Below are 20,120 nucleotides of genomic sequence, written 5' to 3'. Positions count from 1 at the left end.
CTACTCCGGAGGCTGAGGGGGGTGGATCCCTGGAGACCAGGAGCTGGGGGCCGCAGTGAGCTATAATCATGCCTGTGGACTCCAGCCTAAGCATAGCGAAACCCGGCTCTAACAAAAGAAAATTAAATATTAATTTAAAAGTAACTGAAACAAGAATAGTTGCCTCATGTTTGAATGCGTATAAATATAATGCATTTAACTGTGGTCCCAGCTACTCCAGAGGCTGAGGCATGAGAATCCTTTGAACCCCGGGAGGCAGAGGTTGCAGGGAGCCGAGATTGCACCACTGCACTCCAGCCTGGGTGACAGAGTGAGACCCTGTCTCAAAAAGATTATATATATATAATATATATGTATAATGCATTTAATAGAAGTATTAAGATTAGCATTATTTGATTATATTTTATAAGCACTCCGAAACTTAATTTTGAAAACTTTAAGAAATAAAACTACATTTACGTCTTAGAGTACCTTAAAAGATAATCTTCACTCAATGTAATTAATATTGCACTTCCGTTTCGTGCTCAATGTTATGTTAAATACTGTGGAGAGATCAAAGGAAGAATATGATATGGCCCTTGCCTTCAAAATTTACAATTTCTAGACAGAATTACTTTAAAATATGTGCATAACTTTTGTTTGTTTGTTTGAGACGTAGTCTCACTCTGTCGTCCAGGCTGGGGTGCAGTGGTGTGATCTCGGCTAACTGCAACCTCCGCCTCCCAGGTTCAAGCAGTTCTCCTGCCTCAGCCTCCCGAGTAGCTGGGATTGCTGGGATTAAAGGCGCTACCACCATGTCCATCTAATTTTGTATTTTTAGTAGACACAAGGTTTCACCATGTTGGCCAGGCTGGTCTCAAACTCCTGACCTCAGGTTATCTGCCTGCCTCGGCCCCCCAAAGTGCTGGAATTACAGGCGTGAGTCACCACGCCTGGCCAAAATATATACGTAACATTTGTTAAACCCTTTCTCTCTTGCACGTGCTCTCTCTCTTTCTCTCTCTGTCACACACACACACACACACACACACACACACACACACACACACACGCGGATCAGGGATCAGCATTCGTTAGCCTGGCCTGGAGCAAATTACGGAAACTTTGACCGTTGCTGTCAGACTAAAGAGCAAAAGGATTAAAGATGAACTTTCTTGACTCAATAAATACAATCTATATAACAGTATAAAAATGATATAACAAATACCATCAAGACTGAATGATACAGGTGTTCTTTCTTCTGCAAAATGAAAAAAAAAATACAAACCTTGAAACTACTCTTCTACTAATACCATGGTTTTCCATAAGGCCCACAGGTATGAACTCTCTTTTATCCAGCACTCTTGGGTACAAATACACCCAACTCTCAGCAAAACTGAGAAGTCCCTCAAATTTGTTTTCTGCCTGTGTCATTTTGCACAGTGTCAGTGGTTTCACGAATGTCTGTGGAGCAAGTATTTTCACTGAAGTCCTGGTTCTACCACTTACTAACAAGTGACAAACAAAAACAATATTCCAAACACTGTGTCTTTAGCCATACATTCATAAAACAGTATCTCCCTCACAGGGCTGTTGAAATAATCAAATAAAATATGTAAATTATATGCCTGGCACACAAGAGGTACCCAATCAAAAAATAATACTTGGGCTGAGCACAGTGGCTCATGCCTGTATTCCCAGTACTTTGGGAGGCCAAGGCAGGTGGGTCACCTGTGATCATGAGTTCAAGACCAGCCTGACCAACATGACAAAACCCCATCTCTACTAAAAATACAAAAATTAGCCAGGCGTGGTGGCACACACCTGTAATCCCAGCTACTTGTGAGGCTGAGGCAGGAGAATCACTTGAACCCAGGAGGCAGAGATTGCAGTGAGCCGAGATCATGCCACTGCACTCCACCCTGAGCGACACAGCGAGACTCCGTCTCAAATAATAATAATAATAATAATAAGCCAGGAGCAGTGGCTCACGCCTGTAATCTCAGCACTTTGGGAGGCCAAGGTGGGCGGATCACCTGAGGTCGGGAGTTTGAGACCAGCCTGACTAACATGGAGAAACCCTGTCTCTACTAAAAATACAAAAAATTAGCCGGGCATGGTGGCGCATGCCTGTAATCTCAGCTACTTGGGAGGCTGAGGTAGAAGAATGGCTTGAACCCAGGAGGCAGAGGTTGCAGTGAGCTGAGATTGTGCCATTGCACTCCAGCCTGGGCAAAAAGGGTGAAACTCCGTCTCAAAAAAATTACTACTACTGCTAACAATAATACCTCCAGCCTGAACATGGTGAAACCCGTCTCTACTAAAAATACAAAAATTAGCCTGGCATGGTGGTGGCCGCCTGTAGTCCCAGCTACTCAGCAGGCTGAAGCAGGATAATTGCTTGAACCTGGGGGGCAGAGTTTGCATGAGCCCGGATTGTGCCACTGCACTCCACCCTGGGCTACAGAGTGAGTCTCCATCTCAAAAATAATAATAATAGTACCTAAGGACCAGACACGGTGGTGGCACACAACTATAGTCCCCTGCTACTTGGTGGCTGAAGTGGGAGGATCACTTAAGCCTAGGAGTTGGAGGCTGCAGTGAGCTGTAATCAGGCCACAGCCCTCCAACCTGGGTGACAGAGTGAGACCCTGTGTCTGAAAAATAACAATAATAATAATATCTAAGTTTTATTAAATGCTTACCATGGGCCAAACTCTGTGCCTTGTTCGTTCTTATTTTTGCTGTTCTTTCTGTCCGTTTCCCTCAGTGTGTGCCTTCTGTCCCCTACCTTACCCGTGCCCCCTTAGGAATCTACTCTCCCTCTGCATGTTCAGAAGGAAAGTGATTTAAAACTTTAAAAACTCATTTATAATAATCTATTACATCTGTTATGAATTTTTTTTGAGATAAGGTCTTGCTCGGTTGCCCTGGCTGGAGTGTAGTGGTACAATCTTGGCTCACTGCAGCCTCAACCTCCCAGGCTCAGGTGACCCTCCCACCTCAGCCTCCCAAGTAGCTAGGACCACAAGCACGCACCACCACACCAGGCTAATTTTTTAAATTTTTTTGTAGAGACGAGGTCTCACTGTATTGCTCCAAGGCTCAAGCCAGTCTTCCTGCCTTGACCTCCCAAAGGGCTGGGATTACAGGCATGAGCCTCCCAGCCCTTTTGGAGGCCTGCATTTTATGCTTCTCTAAAATCCTTTCTAATTGTGAAATGAAAAATGTTGCTGCTTATTTAGAAATCTGTGGCATTTGGGAGCCGTTAGGAGGGAGATCTGGTAATGGGGACCCTTCCACTGTCCTTTGAAATCCCACAGGTCCAATCAGTCCCATTTTGTTGTGTTTAAATACTTTTAAACAGTAGATTTTGGCAACACACTTGAAGAAATTAACACCGCATAATAATTGCAAAATTATAATTGCTATAAGAAACAGCGTCCCTTATGTGGCATTCATGATCGTGACTCTGTCAGCTGGCGGGCCTGTAGCTCTAGAGTCAAGTTTGGGAAAAGCTTCTTACTACCCTGACCAAGCTCCCAAAAGTTCTGAGATACGTGACCTTTCTTTGAAAGTTACTCTTCAAATAACTTTCCTTTGCATCTGCCTTGGGTCACACAGTGAGCTCAGAGCCCAACTGAATCTGATAGGCATTCTGGTAACAGTGTATCTTGACTACTCATTAAAACGTGGCGGTGCTCCTGGCGGTGGTTGATCACCACTGTTCTACCCTAAGGCTGGGCCTGGGGGGCACAAGGGATCCGCAGTCACAGCCAGCTGGGCACCTGGGTTGGCCTCTGTTCCCTTCCCTTCTCTCCACACTTCTTTGCACCCCTCCTTGGCCATCATGTCCTCTAAGACATACAGACAATGAAGCTCCAGCAGCTCTTCTTGCAGGCCTCTTCCCTGCCTCCCTGTCACCAAGCAGCTTGCTGCAGCGACTCCCCTCCCTCCTGGCTGCGACATAACTCAGAGTCCAAAGTTTCTGCTGTCTCAAGCCCTTCAGCCACCAAGACACTCAGCACAGGGATAGGGAAACTGGATCCTGGACATAAGGAGATGGCAGAGGAGTCAGAGCTTTTGAAGAATAAGACGCAAGCCCCTCCTGAGAGCCAAAAATGCCAGCACCAGCTGAGGCTTCATCACTGGATACCCAGCGTCCAGCATCAGGGGAAATGCTGTAGCCCCGCCGTGCTCCGCTCAGCTGCCACACTCGGCCCCCAATTATATTTTGTTTTTCCTCAGCAAGTTCATCCAATGTAAATTTCTCAAGCCAGGAGGGCTATATAGAAAGAGAAAAACAAAACAACAGCAATAACAAAAAAAACAAACTGGGGCATTTTAAAGTTAAATTTCTTTCTTTCTTTCTTTTTAATAGATGGGGTTCTCAATATATGTTGCCCAGGCTGTTCTCAAACTTCTGGGCTCAAGTGATGTTCCTGCCTCCATCTCCCAAAGTGTTGGGATTACAGGTGTGAGCCACTGTGCTAGGCCCTAAAGTTAATTTTCTATCTCAATGCCATACTTTCCTTTTTTTCCCCTTCTCCCTCCCCCACCCTTTTCTTCCCTTGACCATGAATCCAAGATATACTTGATAACCAGTAAAAAGTCACTAACAGGACCATTGTTCAAGCATTTATTTTGGAGGAGTCCACCATAAATTTTCTGAGAATATAAGGATAGCAAATACTATTGGTTGCACCCACAGCCATTCTCCTGACTTGCTTGCTAATGAACCCTAGTTTAGTAAGATATCCGTGTGTATCCATATCACAGTCCACTCCAGGAAGCCTGGCCACATCCCCACATCCTGATTGGGCTGTGCCAGTGGGTCCCACCATGTGGTCCCTGGCCCAGCAGCAGAAGCAGTCATGGGGATTGTTAAAAATGCACATTTTCGGCCGGGCGCGGTGGCTCACGCTTGTAATCCCAGCACTTTGGGAGGCCGAGGCGGGCGGATCACGAGGTCAGGAGATCGAGACCACGGTGAAACCCCGTCTCTACTAAAAATACAAAAAAATTAGCCGGGCGTGGTGGCGGGCGCCTGTAGTCCCAGCTACTCGGAGAGGCTGAGGCAGGAGAATGGCGTGAACCCGGGAGGTGGAGCTTGCAGTGAGCTGAGAGCGCCAGTGCACTCCAGCCTGGGCGACAGAGCGAGACTCCGTCTCAAAAAAAAAAAAAAGGAACATTTTCAGGCTCCATGCCAAACTTCCTGAATCAGAGCCCTGCTGTTGGGGGCCTGAACAGTCCGTGGTTTAACACACTCCATGGGTGATTCTGATGCACACCAAGTTCGAGAACCATTGGTATAAGCAAATCCTGCCAATGCTATTGTCTTTCCTTAGAAACAGACAAATGATCCAGTTCTGGTCAGTTACACACGGGGGTACTGTACTGGGAAAGCCTTTCAGAAACGGTTTCTTAGTCTTTTTTTTTTTAATTTTATGTATTTATTTTTTTTTCAGACGGAGTCTCGCTCTGTCACCCAGGCTGGAGTGCAGTGGTGCAATCTCAGCTCACTGTAACCTCTGCCTCCCAAGTTCAGGCAATTCTCCTGCCTCAGCCTCCCGAGTAGCTGGGATTACAGGCATGCACAACCACGCCCAGCTAATTTTGTATTTTTAGTAGAGACTAGAAATGGGGTTTCACCATGTTGGCCAGGCTGGTCTCGAACTCCTGACCTCAAGTGATCCACCCACCTCGGCCTCCCAGAGTGTTGGGATTACAAGCGTGAGCCCCCAGGCCCAGCCCGTTTCTTAGCTTTTGAAAGAGGCATAAGGACTCTCCCTTTCCGGGAGTCTTTGGGTCAAACTGTTTTCATAATAGTACTAAGATGTCATTTCCACTGTCACCTCTTGTGAGTGTACGCTGGACTCTTCCAGAGGCTATGTGATGACGTGCAATGTACAACAGATTGCATGAGAAGCAGATAGGAGAAACCATCTGTCCTCAGTGGAGCCGACATCAAAGACATGTAAAAATGTAAAACAGTGCCACCTTCTCACTAAATTTTTTTTTGGGAAAATATATTTTTGTCATAAAAATGTGTGATGTATATTAACATGTAATAGATTTATTATTTTTTAAATAATAAAGCAAAATTTTAAAATTTTCAGTTTTTCCTTTTATAAAATGGTAAATATTGATTAACATTGTATATATGTATTTTATATATATATTTTTTTTAAGAAGCTCTTTGGCGTCCTTGGTTTTTAAGCCTGTGATAGGAAGTAGTCCTGAGTCGGAGAACCGCTCCTCCAGGAAGGCTGCGGTGCCCGCGGCTGCTGCTGCTACCTTGTGGCCGTGAGAGGACACAGCTAACACAGTGAGGCCGGAGGACCAGAAACAATGGCCGGGTCACTGTCCCCCTGAAACAGCCAACCTGTGTATGTGCCACATGTCTTCATCATCTTGAAACCTCTTGTTCTCTGAGATGAGAAACTCCCTTGTTCCTTAAACAATTTTAGGTTGGGCTTTCTTGTACATACAAAATCTTCCCAGCTGTTTCAAGTTTGCTGTGAGGACCTCAGTGATTTTTTTTTTTTGGCGGTGTCTCCCTCTGTCGCTCAGGCTGGAGTGCAGTGGTGCGATCTCGGCTCACTGCCACCTCCACCTCCCAGGTTCAAGCGATTCTCCTGCCTCAGCCTCCCCAGTAGCTGGGATTACAGGCGCGCACCACCATGCCCAGCTAATTTTTGTAATTTTAGTAGAGACGAGGTTTCACCACGTTGACCAGGCTGGTCTCAAACTCCTGGCCTCATAAGATTTGCCAACCTCGGCCTCCCAAAGTGCTGGGATTACAGGCCTGAGCCATCGCACCCAGCCCTCAACGCTATGCATTGTGTTTGTTTCCAGGTCTTTGTGGATTATGACACTATTTTCCAAATGAAGACACTGAAGCCCTAAGACAAAACTTTTAAAAAAGAGATCATACATTGAAATGTGATAAAGGTGTCATTCATAAAATTAACAGAAATCGTCAGCATTGTAAAAAAGCAGATGTCAAAAAACAGACAAAACCTAGTGAAAATACACTGGCACTCACATGCTCTTAGGAAAGTAAGCCTTCTAGTTAGGACTGTGTGCCATTATCACTTCGATTTTGTAAAATTGTCCATTTTTATGTAAATGCTAGCCATTTTCAGTTTTACTCAGTAAAAAACTTAGATTTTGTAACTGCAGACTTCATACTCTGCAACTGATGTTTATCAATAGGACCAATGGATACAAATATCATGTCATAACTTTATACTGTAATTAAGCATTGCTCCAAAGAGAATCACTTAGCAGACACTCAATAAACAATTTTTGTTGTATAAAAAAATTAGCCACACATTGTAGCTCAGCCTTGTAATCCCAGCACTTTGGGAGGCTTAGGTGGGATGATTGCCTGAACCAAGGAGTTTATATATATAGGTATTATATAACATATATAATACATATGTTATATATGTTATAACTGGGCAACACAGGGAAACCCCCATCTCTAAAAATTTTTTTAAAAAGCCAGGCATGGTGGCAAAGGCTTGTAGTCCCAGCTCCTCAGGAGGCTGAGGTGGGAGGATTGCTTGAACTTGGGAGGTTGAGGCTACAGTAAGCCATGATCATGCCATGGCACACTCCAGCCTGGGTGACAGAGCAAGACCTTGTATCAAAAAAAAAAAAAGAAAAAAAGATAAACAAACAAAAAAAATTAGGTGGAGGAAGATAATCTCAGAAAGACTTAAACACTTAAGTATTATATAAGTATTAGACCACAAAAGTAAGCAATCCCAGCAATGATTTACTTATGTCGAAATAATCTTACAGCTGCAAAATCATGCAAGGGTTTTGGGTATTGCAGCAGAGACAGCTAATTGTACACCACGAGTCCTCTCATGTGATAGAACTGTAACCAGGAAGTCTCTGCCCAGCAAGAGACTGTATTTCCTAGTACCTCCCTACCTCCAAGTGGAGCCATGTGACTGATGCTTGCAATAGGAATGATGTGTCTCACTTCTGGCCAAGGCAGTTAAGAAATGGGTGTGTTTCTCCACATGTTCTCTTCCCCTGCCAGCCAGCTAGGTGTAAAGAACTTGAGGCCCTAGAGAATGAAGCCACCATGGAAAGGGCTGGGATTCCCAAATCACTTGTGATGGAGGGCTGACTACCAACAGGAAACATCTACATGAGACTGCTAAAGGAGTACAAAATAATCCCAGTGGAGTGGGAGCAGAAAAAAAAAGTTAAAAAAGAAAGACAAAAAACAGAAGAATAAAAACAATTTTTTAAATTCCATTTTGTGAAGTCTCTGAAAACTACAGCTAATATTAACATAGATACTAAGCTATTTTGAAGCACTGAAGCTCTAAGTAGGCATCAGGAAATTTTGGGCCTTAGGAGAAAAAAGAGCAAGTTTCATGTTTACTATTTTTTCCCTATTCCCATGCCGAGCCCAGCAGCAGGTAGTGATTATGTGATGAATAATTGAATGGATGGTAAATAAACAAATTAACAGATGAATGGATGAGTGAATGGATGGATAAATCAGGAGTTCACATAAAAGTTGTCTTATTTCATTTTATGTTGCTCTAAATGGAATATCACAGATGGGGTAATTTATTAAAAAGATATTTGCTTGGCTTATGGGTTCTGGAGGCTGGGAAGTCCAAGAGCATGGCACCAGCATCTGGTGAGGCTCATCCCATGGTCAAAGCCAGAGATGGAAGGCATCACTTGGGAAGCAAGCACATGAAACAGAGTGGGGAATTGGGGTTGAACTTATCCTTGTATCAGGAGCCCACTCCCTCTAAAACTAAGCCACTCCCATAATGGCCTTAATCCATTCAGAGGGCTGAGCCCTCATGGCCTAATTACCTCTTAAAGGTTCCACCTGTTGGCCAGGCACAGTGGCTCATGCCTGTAATCCCAGCACTTTGGGAGGCCGAGGCAGGTGGATCACGAGGTCAAGAGATCGAGACCATCCTGGCTAACACGGTGAAACCCCATGTCTACTAAGAATACAAAAAAATTAGCTGGATGTGGTAGTGGGTGCCTGTAGTCCCAGCTACTCGGGAGGCTGAGGCAAGAGAATGATGTGAACCTGGGAGGTGGAGCTTGCAGTGAGCTGAGATAGCACCACTGCACTCCAGCCTGGGCAACAGAGTGAGACTCTGTCTCAAAAAAAAAAAAAAGCTCCACCTGTCAACGTGGTCACAATGACATGAAATTTCCTTTTTTTTTTTTTTTTTTTTAACAGAGTCTTGCTCTGTCACCCAGGCTGGAGTGCAGTGGTACAATCTCGGCTCACTGCAACCTCCACCTCCCAGGTTCAAGCAATTCTCCTGCCTCAGCCTCCTGAGTAGCTGGGATTACAGGCGCACGCCATCACGCCTGGCTAATGTTTGTATTTTTAGTAGAGATGGGGTTTCACCAATGTTGGTCAGGCTGGTCTCAAACTCCTGACCTCATGATTCACCCACCTCGGCCTCCCAAAGTGCTGGGATTACAGGCATGAGCCACCACGCACGGCCAGTGATGAAATTTCAACATGAGCTTAGAAGTGGACATTCAAATCATAGCAAAAGCTACAATAGTCTCAAATAAAATAATACTAAACATTTGTATTAGCCTGGGAGACAGAGTGAGACTCTGTTAAAAAAAAAAAAAAAGAAAAACAAAAAGAAAAACAGATTTTAGATGAAAAATTTCAGACGATGCAAAGATACATATTGACATTTGTTCATTTCTTTAAAGTAGAATGCTATATATTAATTTTATTTCTCTTTTTTTTTTTTTTTTTTTTTTTTTTTTTTGAGATGGAGTCTCGCTCTGTCGCCCAGGCTGGAGTGCAGTGGCGCAATCTTGGCTCACTGCAAGCTCCGCCTCCCGGGTTCACGCCATTCTCCTGCCTCAGCCTCTCCGAGTAGCTGGGACTACAGGCGCCTGCCACCACGCCCGGCTAATTTTTTGTATTTTTAGTAGAGACGGGGTTTCACCGTGGTCTCGATCTCCTGACCTCGTGATCCGCCCGCCTCGGCCTCCCAAAGTGCTGGGATTACAGGCGTGAGCCACCGTGCCCGGCCTAAATCATGCTTTTCAAGGGCGACTATGAGATAAATGACAAACATGTAAAAGCTCAGGATGCCAGCACGATACAATGCAATTCAGGAACAAGCTACATATGTGGTCCACATGTTGGGATATTATGGTTTATTTGGAAAATAATTTTAGTCCAGAATCCTCTTTTTCCTGTAATGATTAAAATTATTTAAAATTATTTTTGCTAATGGAGATCTCCAGAGTGTCTGTGTAGCTTTTTATATATATCAGGTAATAAAATACTGCTACAAACTCTATATAACCATATATATATACACTATAACTATATATATAGTTGTACAGGTTCTTTATAGACTTTTTTATATGGAAACATAAGGGTAAATTTGAGGTCTGAGGCCAAGAAAGCCTTGTAAACTTTTTTACACAGATGGCATAAAAAGAAGAGAGGCTGGGTGCCGTGGCTCACGCCTGTAATTTCAGCACTTTGGGAGGCCAAGGTGGGCAGATCACGAGGTCAGGAGATTGAGACCATCCTGGCCAACATAGTGAAACCCTGTCTCTACTAAAAATACGAAAATTAGCTGGGCGTGGTGGTACGCACCTGTAGTCCCAGCTACTCAGGAGGCTGAGGCAGGAGAATCACTTGAACCCGGGAGGTGGAGATTGCAGTGAGCCGAGATGGCACCACTGCACTCCAGCCTGGGTGACAGAATGAGACTCCATCTCAAAAAATAAAAATAAAAAAAAATAGAAGAGAAACATATAAAGAGACTGTTTGTAACCTCCAAATATAGAAGTTATAAATTAGGAATTTATACCTTTTTTTTTTTGGAGATGGAGTGTTTCGCTCTTGCTGCCCAGGCTGGAGTGCAATGGCGCGATCTCGGCTCACTGCAACCTCCGCCTCCTGGGTTCAAGCGATTCTCCTGCCTCAGCCTCCCGAGTAACTGGGATTACAGGCACGTGCCGCCACACCCGGCTTATTTTGTATTTTTAGTTAGAGACAGGGTTTCTCCATGTGGGTCATGCTGGTCTCGAACTCCTGACTTCAGGTGATCTGCCCCCCTCGGACTCCCAAAGTGCTGGGATTACAGGCATGAGTCACCACGCCCGGCCCAACAATTTATACTTTTTTTTTTTTTTTTTTTTTTTTTACCAATACAACATGAATGCATTATTTCTCTAGTGGAAATTAAGTCTGAAATCTGAAACAAATTCATTTATTCCAATGTACTGCTTCTAAGGGAAAAAAAATAGATAGATAGATAGATGATAGATAGATAGGTAGATAGATAGATAGATAGATAGATAGATAGATAGATAGATAGATAGATAGTCTGTAGCAGCATTTTATTTCCTTATTGCCCTACCATGACACAGAGAGCTAAGTAGGGACAAATTCTAGAGACATGGAAGGTCTGGATCCCCCAGGGACCTTATCGATGCTTTTTTTTTTTTTTTTTCTGAGACAGAGTCTCACTATGTTGCCCAGGCTAGAGCAGTGGTTATTCGTTGTGCCTTACAGCCTCGAACTGCTGGGCTGAAGCTATCCTCCCACTTTAGCTGCCCAAGTCGCTGAGACTGCAGGCGCACTGGGCTCTGTGTCTGTGCTTTTAAACTCTTGCTTAGAGCTCCTCCTACTGGAATAATGCATTCAGTACCATGTCATATCAGACTGCATCACGATTCAAAATTTTAATACATGTAACGCAGTGTTGCAGACTCACTACACCACAAATTCCTTCTTTGTGGCAGGGAAAAGATTTCACATTAACTGCTGATTTTTAAAAAATGCATATCACCTCTTCCATTTACCTTATAATTGATCTGTACATTGAGATTTGGTTCAACATTTACATAGGGCTTATGACCTGCCTAGTACTATTCTAAGTGTTTAAATATAACTATTCACTTGATCCTTACAACAGCCATATAAAGGAGGTACTGCTAATCTTCATTTCTTTTTTTTTTTTTTTTTTTTTTTTTTTTTTTTTGAGACGGAGTCTTGCTCTGTGCCCCAGGCTGGAGTGCAGTGGCGCGATCTCGGCTCACTGCAAGCTCCGCCTCCCGGGTTCACACCATTCTCCTGCCTCAGCCTCCCGAGTAGCTGGGACTACAGGCGCCCACCACCACGCCCGGCTAATTTTTTGTATTTTTAGTAGAGACGGGGTTTCACTGTGTTAGCCAGGATGGTCTCGATCTCCTGACCTCGTGATCCGCCCGCCTCGGCCTCCCAAAGTGCTGGGATTACAGGCTTGAGCCACCGCGCCCGGCACTAATCTTCATTTCAAAGTGAGAAAGTGAGATACAGAAACGGAAGTATTTTAAAAACTTGCCCAATGTCACACAGCTGGTAAATGACAGACTCAGAATTTGAGCCAAGGCAGTCTGACTCCAGACCCCAGTGCTCCTAATCACAGGTTATGCTGTCACAACTTGGAGTAACCAAAAAGTGTCACCGTATGTATTGAACACATTCTAAAGTGTTGAGTCAATGATGTCAAGATTATCTTTTAAAGTAGCTTTTGTTGTTGTTATTGAGATATAATTAACATACAATAAAATGAACAAAACTTAAGTGTTTAGTTGAATGAGTTTCACAAATGTATCCATGTGTGCAAACACCACCTACAATAAGAAATAGTTTATTTCCACCAATTTTGGAAGTTGCTCTATTACAATCAAACCTCACCCCTTTCCCTGCACCCCCACCTCTGAACACTACAGTTCTAATTTCCATTACCATAAATTACTCTTGTCTGTTTCTTGACTTCATATGAATTATACAATATGTATTCTTTTGTATCTGGCTTCGCTTTCTCACTATAATTTTTTTTTTTTTTTTTTTGAGACAGAGTCTTGCTCTGTCGTCCAGGCTGGAGTGCAGTGGCGCCATCTCGGCTCACTGCAAGCTCCGCCTCCCGGGTTCACGCCATTCTCCTGCCTCAGCCTCCCGAGTAGCTGGGACTACAGGCGCCTGCCACCACGCCCGGCCAATTTTTTTGTATTTTTAGTAGACACAAGGTTTCACCGTGTTAGCCAGGATGGTCTCTATCTCCTGACCTCGTGATCCGCCCGCCTCAGCCTCCCAGAGTGCTGGGATTACAGGCGTGAGCCACCGCGCCTGGCCTCACTATAATGTTTTTGATATGCATCCATGTGTTAATTCAACTTATTGAATTTGCTTCTGCAATTTGCATATTTGCTTCTGCAATTCATCTGTTGATGGACTTTTTTTTTTTTTTTCCTTGAGATGGAGTCTCACTCTGTCGCCCAGGCTGGAGTGCAGTGGTGCAATTTCAACTCACTGCAACCTCCACCTCACGAGTACAAGCAATTCTCCCGTTTCAGCCTCCTGAGTAGCTGGGACTACAGGTGCCTGCCACCACGTGTTCTCGAACTCCTGACATCAGGTGATCCACCCGCCTTGGCCTCCCAAAGTGCTGGGATTACAGGTGTGAGCCACTGCGCCCAGCCGATGGATGTTTAAGATGCTGCTAGTTTTTTGCTATTATGAATAATGCTGCCATGAACCTTATTGTACAGGTTCTTTGTAGACTTTTTAATTTTTAATTTTTTTTTGAGACAGGGTCTCACTCTGTTGCAAAAGCTGGGGTACAGTAGCCTGGTCTCGGCTCACTGCAGCCTCAGCCTCCTGGGCTCAAGCAATCCTCCCGTCTTAGCCCCCCAGGTGGCTGGGATTATAGGTGCACACCACCATACCCAGCTAATTTTTTTGTATTTTTTTTTTGTAGACAGGGTCTTACCATTTTGCCCAGGCTGGTCTCGAACTCATGAGCTCAAGGGATCCACCCACTTTGGCCTCCCAAAGTGCTAGGATTACAGGCATGAGCCACCATGCCCAACCAACATGTGTTTTCATTTCTCCTGAGGTGACACCTAGGAGAGGAATTGTTGGGCCATGGAATGGATAATCATTTAACTTTATAAAAACTGTCAGGCCAGGTGCAGGGGCTCATGCTTGTAATCCCAGCACTTTGGGAGGCAGAGGCGGGTGGATCACGAGGTCAGGAGTTTGAGACCAGCCTGGCCAACACAGTGAAACTCCATCTCTACTAAAAATACAAAAATTAGCTAGGCATGGTGGCAGGCGCCTGTAATCCCAGCTACTTGGGAGGCTGAGGCAGGAGAATCGCTTGAACCCAGGAGGTGAAGGTTGCAGTGAGCCGAGATCGCGCCACTGCACTCCAGCCTGAGCAACAGAGCTAGACTCCGTCTCAAAAAAAAAAAAAAAAGGACAGTCAAATAGCTCTCCAAAGTGGATGCACCACTTCACACAACCAGCAATGTATGAGTCCCAGCTGTGCCACATCTTCCTCAACACTGGGCACTGTCAGTCTTTTTGCTTTCAGCCATTCCAGCCAGTGTAAAATGGAATGCATTGTGATTTTAACTTGGATTTCTCTAATGATGTTGAGCAACATTTTACGTACTGTTTGGCCATGTGAATATTTTCTCTTGTTGAATGTTGTTAAATCTTGTTAAATGATGAAGTCTCTTGGTCATTTTATTATTTTTGTTTTGGTTTTTGCTCATTTTAAAATTTGAATTGACTTTTTGCTGATTTGTGGAGTACTTCATACTCTGAATATGAGTCATTTATCAGATATACATATTGCAAATATTTTTCCTAATCTGTGGCTTGAGTTTTTTAAAATGGTATCTACTGATTAGAAGAAATGTTAGCCTTTATATTCAGCTTATTAATTTTTAATTTTATAGTTATGCCTATCTCAGTGCTGTAAAGATATTCTACAATATTCTCTTCCATTAAGTCAGGGGTCCATCACAACTTAATATTAAAGAGAGGCAAACATCTGTTTAAGATTTTCCTTTCCTTATGGTCTTGGCCTGGCTCTTTTGTCAAAACTCAACTGAACAGATGTGTGTGGATTTATTTCCTAGGTATGTGATATTTTTAATGCTATGGAAATTATATTGTTAAAACTTTATTTTCCAGGGTCGGGCATGGTGGCTCATGCCTGTAATCCCAACACTTCCAGAGGCCAAGGTGGGCGGATCACCTGAGGTCAGCAGTTTGTGACCAGGCTGGCCAACATGATGAAACCCTGACTCTACTAAAAATACAAAAATTAGCGGGATGTGTTGGCAGGCGCCTGTAATCCCAGCTACCGGGGAGGCTGAGGCACACTGCTTGAACCCGGGAGGCAGATTTTGCAGTAAGCCGAGATCATGCCACTGCACTCCAGCCTGGGTGACAGAGCGAGACTCTGTCTCAAAACAAAACAAAAGGCTGGGCCGGGCACGGTAGCTCAGGCCTGTAATCCCAGCACTTTGGGAGGCCGAGGTGGGTGGATCATGAGGTCAGGAGATCGAGACCATCCTGGCTAACACGGTGAAATCCCGCCTCTACTAAAAACACAAAAAATTAGCTGGGCACGGTTGCAGGCGCCTGTAGTCCCAGCTACTCTGGGAGGATGAGGCAGGAGAATGTCATGAACCCAGGAGACAGAGCTTGCAGTGAGCTGAGATCGTGCCACTGCACTCTAGCCTGGGCGACGGAGCGAAACTCTGTCTCAAAAAAAAAACACACACACACACACACACAAAAGGCTGGGCGCAGTAGCTCATGCCTGTAATCCCGGCACTCTGAGAGGCCGAGGAGGGCGGATCACCTCCTGAGTTCAGGAGTTCGAGACCAGCCTCACCAACTCCATGTTGAATATAAAGGCTAACATTTCTTCTAATCAGTACATACCATTTTAAGAAACTTAAGCCACAGATTAGGAAAAATATTTGCAATATGTATATCCGATAAATGACTCATATTCAGAGTACCCGGCAGAGACAACTTCTTACTGAGCTCTGCTTCTGGTCCACTTCCACTCCATTCATTCTTCATACTCCTGCCAATGGCTTTTTGCCTTTATAAAAAGATACCAGAAACAAATCTATATCGGAATCTATAATCAGGGGTAAATGAAGGCAAATCATGAAATTATTTTGCTTAAAATGCTTCTGTGGCTTCCCATTGCCTACAGGATGAAATTCAGACATTTTGTCATAAAAATACAAACTCCTACAGGATCTCCTCTCCTGCCCTTCTCCCAGACACACCCTATTTGTCTGCAAGCCTAACTGAACAGCTTTTTTGCCGTTCTTGGAACATGACGTGCTATTCACCTCCATTGTTTGGTTTTGCCCGTGTTGTTGTCTCTGCTTGAAAGCCCTCTCTTTTCCTGTTGCCTGGTCAATCACTCATTCTTTCAATTTCAGTATGAATGTCATCTCCTCTGTGAAGTTTCAGGCAGCATTAGATGTTCCCACCTGTCTCATATAGCATCTGATAAGTACTTACGTGATGGTATTTTCCATGTTGTTGTCTCTTTCCTGCACTGGAATCTGAGCTGTGCAGCAGCAAGAATTTTGTTTTCATCTCACCAGACCCTGTTTGTTGAAGGATGAAAGAAGGCATTCTGAGCAATGTACTGTGAAACCAGTATGCCTAGACATCGCTGGTGGCATTTTCAGCTGGTACCATCATTTTGGAGAGCAATTTGAGAAACATATACCAAGGACCACAAAAATATTGAAATTCTGTAAACCAGTGACTCTACATCTAGGAATGTTTCTTAAGAAAATAATTCAAAATTTTTGGTACAAGTTATTCATCACTGTATTAGTTAGGTATTCAAAATATTGGAAACCACCTCAATTCCAGCAATTGAGAAATGGCTAAGCAAATTATGACATGTTACAAAGATACGTCACAGTTATTAAAATTTGATTTTAAAGAATTATTGGGAAACATGGAAAACATCTTATTTTACACCATAGGACACACATTTGCATGCTTACTCGATTGCAAATGCTCCTCTAGGATTGCCTCAGGACTTCGCTGAGATGAGGTCGGCTTTGGGAATTGTCAAGGGCAGACAGAGCAAGGAACTTGACTAACTTGAATCCAAATCAAAACCCTTCTAGACCGGGCGTGGTGGTTCACGCCCATAATCCCAGCACTTTGGGAGGCTGAGGCAGGAGGATCACTGGAGGTCAGGAGTTTGAGACCAGCTTGGCCAACATGGTGAAATCTCATCTCTACTAAAATAAAAAAAAATTAGCTGGGCATGGTGGCGGGTGCCTGTAATCCCAGCTACTTAGGAGGCTGAGGCACAAGAACTGCTTGAACCTGGGAGGCGGAGGCTGCAGTGAGCTGAGATGGCGCCATTGCACTCCAGCCTGGGCAACAGAGCAAGACTCCGTCTCACCATCTCAAAAAAAAAAAAAGAAAAGAAAAGAAACCCTTCCAGAGCAGAAAGTCAGAAGTCAGAGAAACTAGGCACAACTCGGGTTACTCAGGTTCAAAATAGTCTCAGCTGGCTAACTTCTTGTGCATTTGGAATCCCTTCTGCAGGGCTTGTCCATCTGGCAATGTGTGGATCTCAAGATCAGCTGTTAGAACTAATATGATATTTTAAAAACTTGTTTGAAGATTTTTTTATATTCAAAAATCCACAATAAGATTTTTCTTTTTTTTTTCTTTTTTTTTTTTTTTGAGACAGGGTCTCACTCTGTCGCCCAGGCTGGAGTGCAGTGGCGCGATCTCGGCTCACTGCAAGCTCCGCCTCCTGGGTTCACGCCATTCTCCCGCCTCGGCCTCCCAAGGAGCTGGGACTACAGGCGCCTGCCACCAGGCCCGGCTAATTTTTTTGTATTTTTACTAGAGACGGGGTTTCACTGTGTTAGCCAGGATGGTCTCGATCTCCTGACCTCGTGATCTGCCCGCCTCGGCCTCCCAAAGTGCTGGGATTACAGGCGTGAGCCACCACGCCCGGCGCACAATAAGATTTTTCGAAGGAGGATTGGTGGTGCATTAAAGGCCAAATGAGTACAAACAGAAAGGAGGGTTTGGGCACTTGCTATGAACTCTGTTGATCTCGGGAGGCCCTATAGCTGAAATGACTTAAGGCATAGGATCAAGGCAGACAGCAATCAAGTAAGATGATATATGCATATATGAAAAGGACCCAAATTCCATCTGCTGGGTTCAAGGCAGGAAGGAAATGGTTGTGGACTATACCATTTGGTCAAAGTAGAGTTCATAGTTAGCTGGGCTCTGGACTGAGCCAAGTGGGAGCTTTCCCCAGGCCAACTGCCTAAAGAGGCCCTGGGCTATGGAGGAGCAAGCAAATTGGCAACTAGGAGGTGGGGAAGAAGGAGTGGGCATCACAAGTCAGGAGGGGGCCTAAGGTGCTGACTAACAGATCACCAAACTCAAGATCAGAGACAACGGGAAGACAGCTGCAGGGGGAAGGGATGGGAACCAGGAGGGAGAGTCCACATCACTGTGCAGGCAGACTGAAGGCCAGTTCTGACATGAGTTTCTAGAATGTGCTCATCTTCTCTACACACAGGGCCTGGAATGTGTCACTGGGCCAGGAGATGTCCACAGAGCACCAGCACCTGAGGAGATTTGGAGGAAATACACCAAAATGCTAATTTGCATTAGATTAGGGTAGTGAGGCTGTGGCTGATGTTTTTCTTATTTTTTTGTAATATGATGATATTCTTTTTGTAAGGAGAAAATCAACATTTAAAAATAAGAAGCGGGCATTGTCAATAGATTCGAATAAATTCTGTTACTGTGCTGGATAAGACCAGCAGATGACGCTGTTTTCTTGACGGACATAGCTGGAGGGACCCTGAGTGACCTGGTGCACAGGAGTTGGCCGCCCTGCTCTCCGGTCACATGTTTTTTTTGTTCCGTGGGTTTCCAGGTTACAGCTTAGGGCTGTACCCAAGGTATCCTGCTTACAGGGTGCATGGAGGCTGGAACCATGTGGAAGAGGGGCACCTTTTCCTTCACCTAAACGTGCTGTCCAGTAGCAAAGCTGGCTTCTGCCACCTTTTTCTAAGTCACACAAAGACACTGTATGTGGCAGGTGGGTGCTTCCCCTCAGTAAGGTGGGGCATCTTGGAATTTATATTGCTTTTACTAAGGTAACTTTGGCCCTATTTCTTGTGAAGTAATGAGCTTGGCTTTATTTTGCTAAAGGCGCATTTGCCCCTGGTTGGCATCCTAAATCTTCTTCACATTAATGCCAGACCTTGTCTTTAATCCCCAAGTTTCTCCCCGGAATGGGGGTGGAAGTAGAAAGGAGTTTTAGGTCAGTGTTTGTGAGGCACTGGGTGGATTGACAGCTAGATAATGAGTGCCGGGGAGACCCTCATCTGACGCCTTAACTTGCCATTTCTGTGGTTCCTGGAGTCAGCTTTCAAATCCTCCCCCTTGCCCCACAGTGGCTCCCTCATGGCCAAATTTAATGTGCATCAGACTCCTCTGGGAAACCCGGTAAGATGCAGATTCTGATTCAGTTAAGTTAGGAATGCGCTTCCAGGTTGGGGCCAGTGCTTGCTGGTCTGGAAACCCTCTTGGTTTCTCAGGTCTCTGGAGCCTCCAGACTCCTCTGGCAGTGGCAGAAAAGAAGTTGGGGGCTCCCCAGAGAAACCTGGTTAGTGGAAGAAAAGGGTACTTCCTTCACGGGGTCACTGCTCCTCCGTAGGGACGTTCTAGAACACTCTAGCCTGGCAGCTCAAAATTTGGCTTTCCAGGGAAGAAGCCTCAACTGTGGCGATTCTGAGGCTCTTGGCTTCATAAGAAGACAGGAAGATGCAGAGGGGACGGGGAAGACCTTTGATCATCACTTGAGGCCATGGAGTTTGCGGGCTTTGGGAGTGCTGAGGCTTCCTATGGACAGCTGTTCTCCTGGAGACCCAAGAGAGAGACCTGGCCCTCCTCGCCTTTAAGGCAAAATGATTTCAACATCACCTCACCTGGCTAACTTCTGGTGCATTTGGAATCCCTTCCACAGGGCTTGGCCACCTGGCAATGTGTAGATCTCAAGATCAGCTGTTAGAACTAATATTATTTTTTAAAAACTTTTTTGAAGAGTTAGTGTGTTCAGCTGCTTTTGTTCTTCCCAAACAGAAGTGTCACATGAGCAAATAACATACTCTATGATTTTGGGATGGCAGAAAAAGAATCACCAAGCAGAATAAACTTCTATTTTTCTTATGAGCTCTGTTAAGTACCCCATTGGACTGAATCTAGGTTT

The sequence above is a fragment of the Nomascus leucogenys genome, chromosome 3 (genome assembly GCF_006542625.1).
Source record: "Nomascus leucogenys isolate Asia chromosome 3, Asia_NLE_v1, whole genome shotgun sequence".
Lineage (NCBI taxonomy): Eukaryota > Metazoa > Chordata > Mammalia > Primates > Hylobatidae > Nomascus > Nomascus leucogenys.
Note: the sequence above shows the minus strand (reverse complement) of the source record.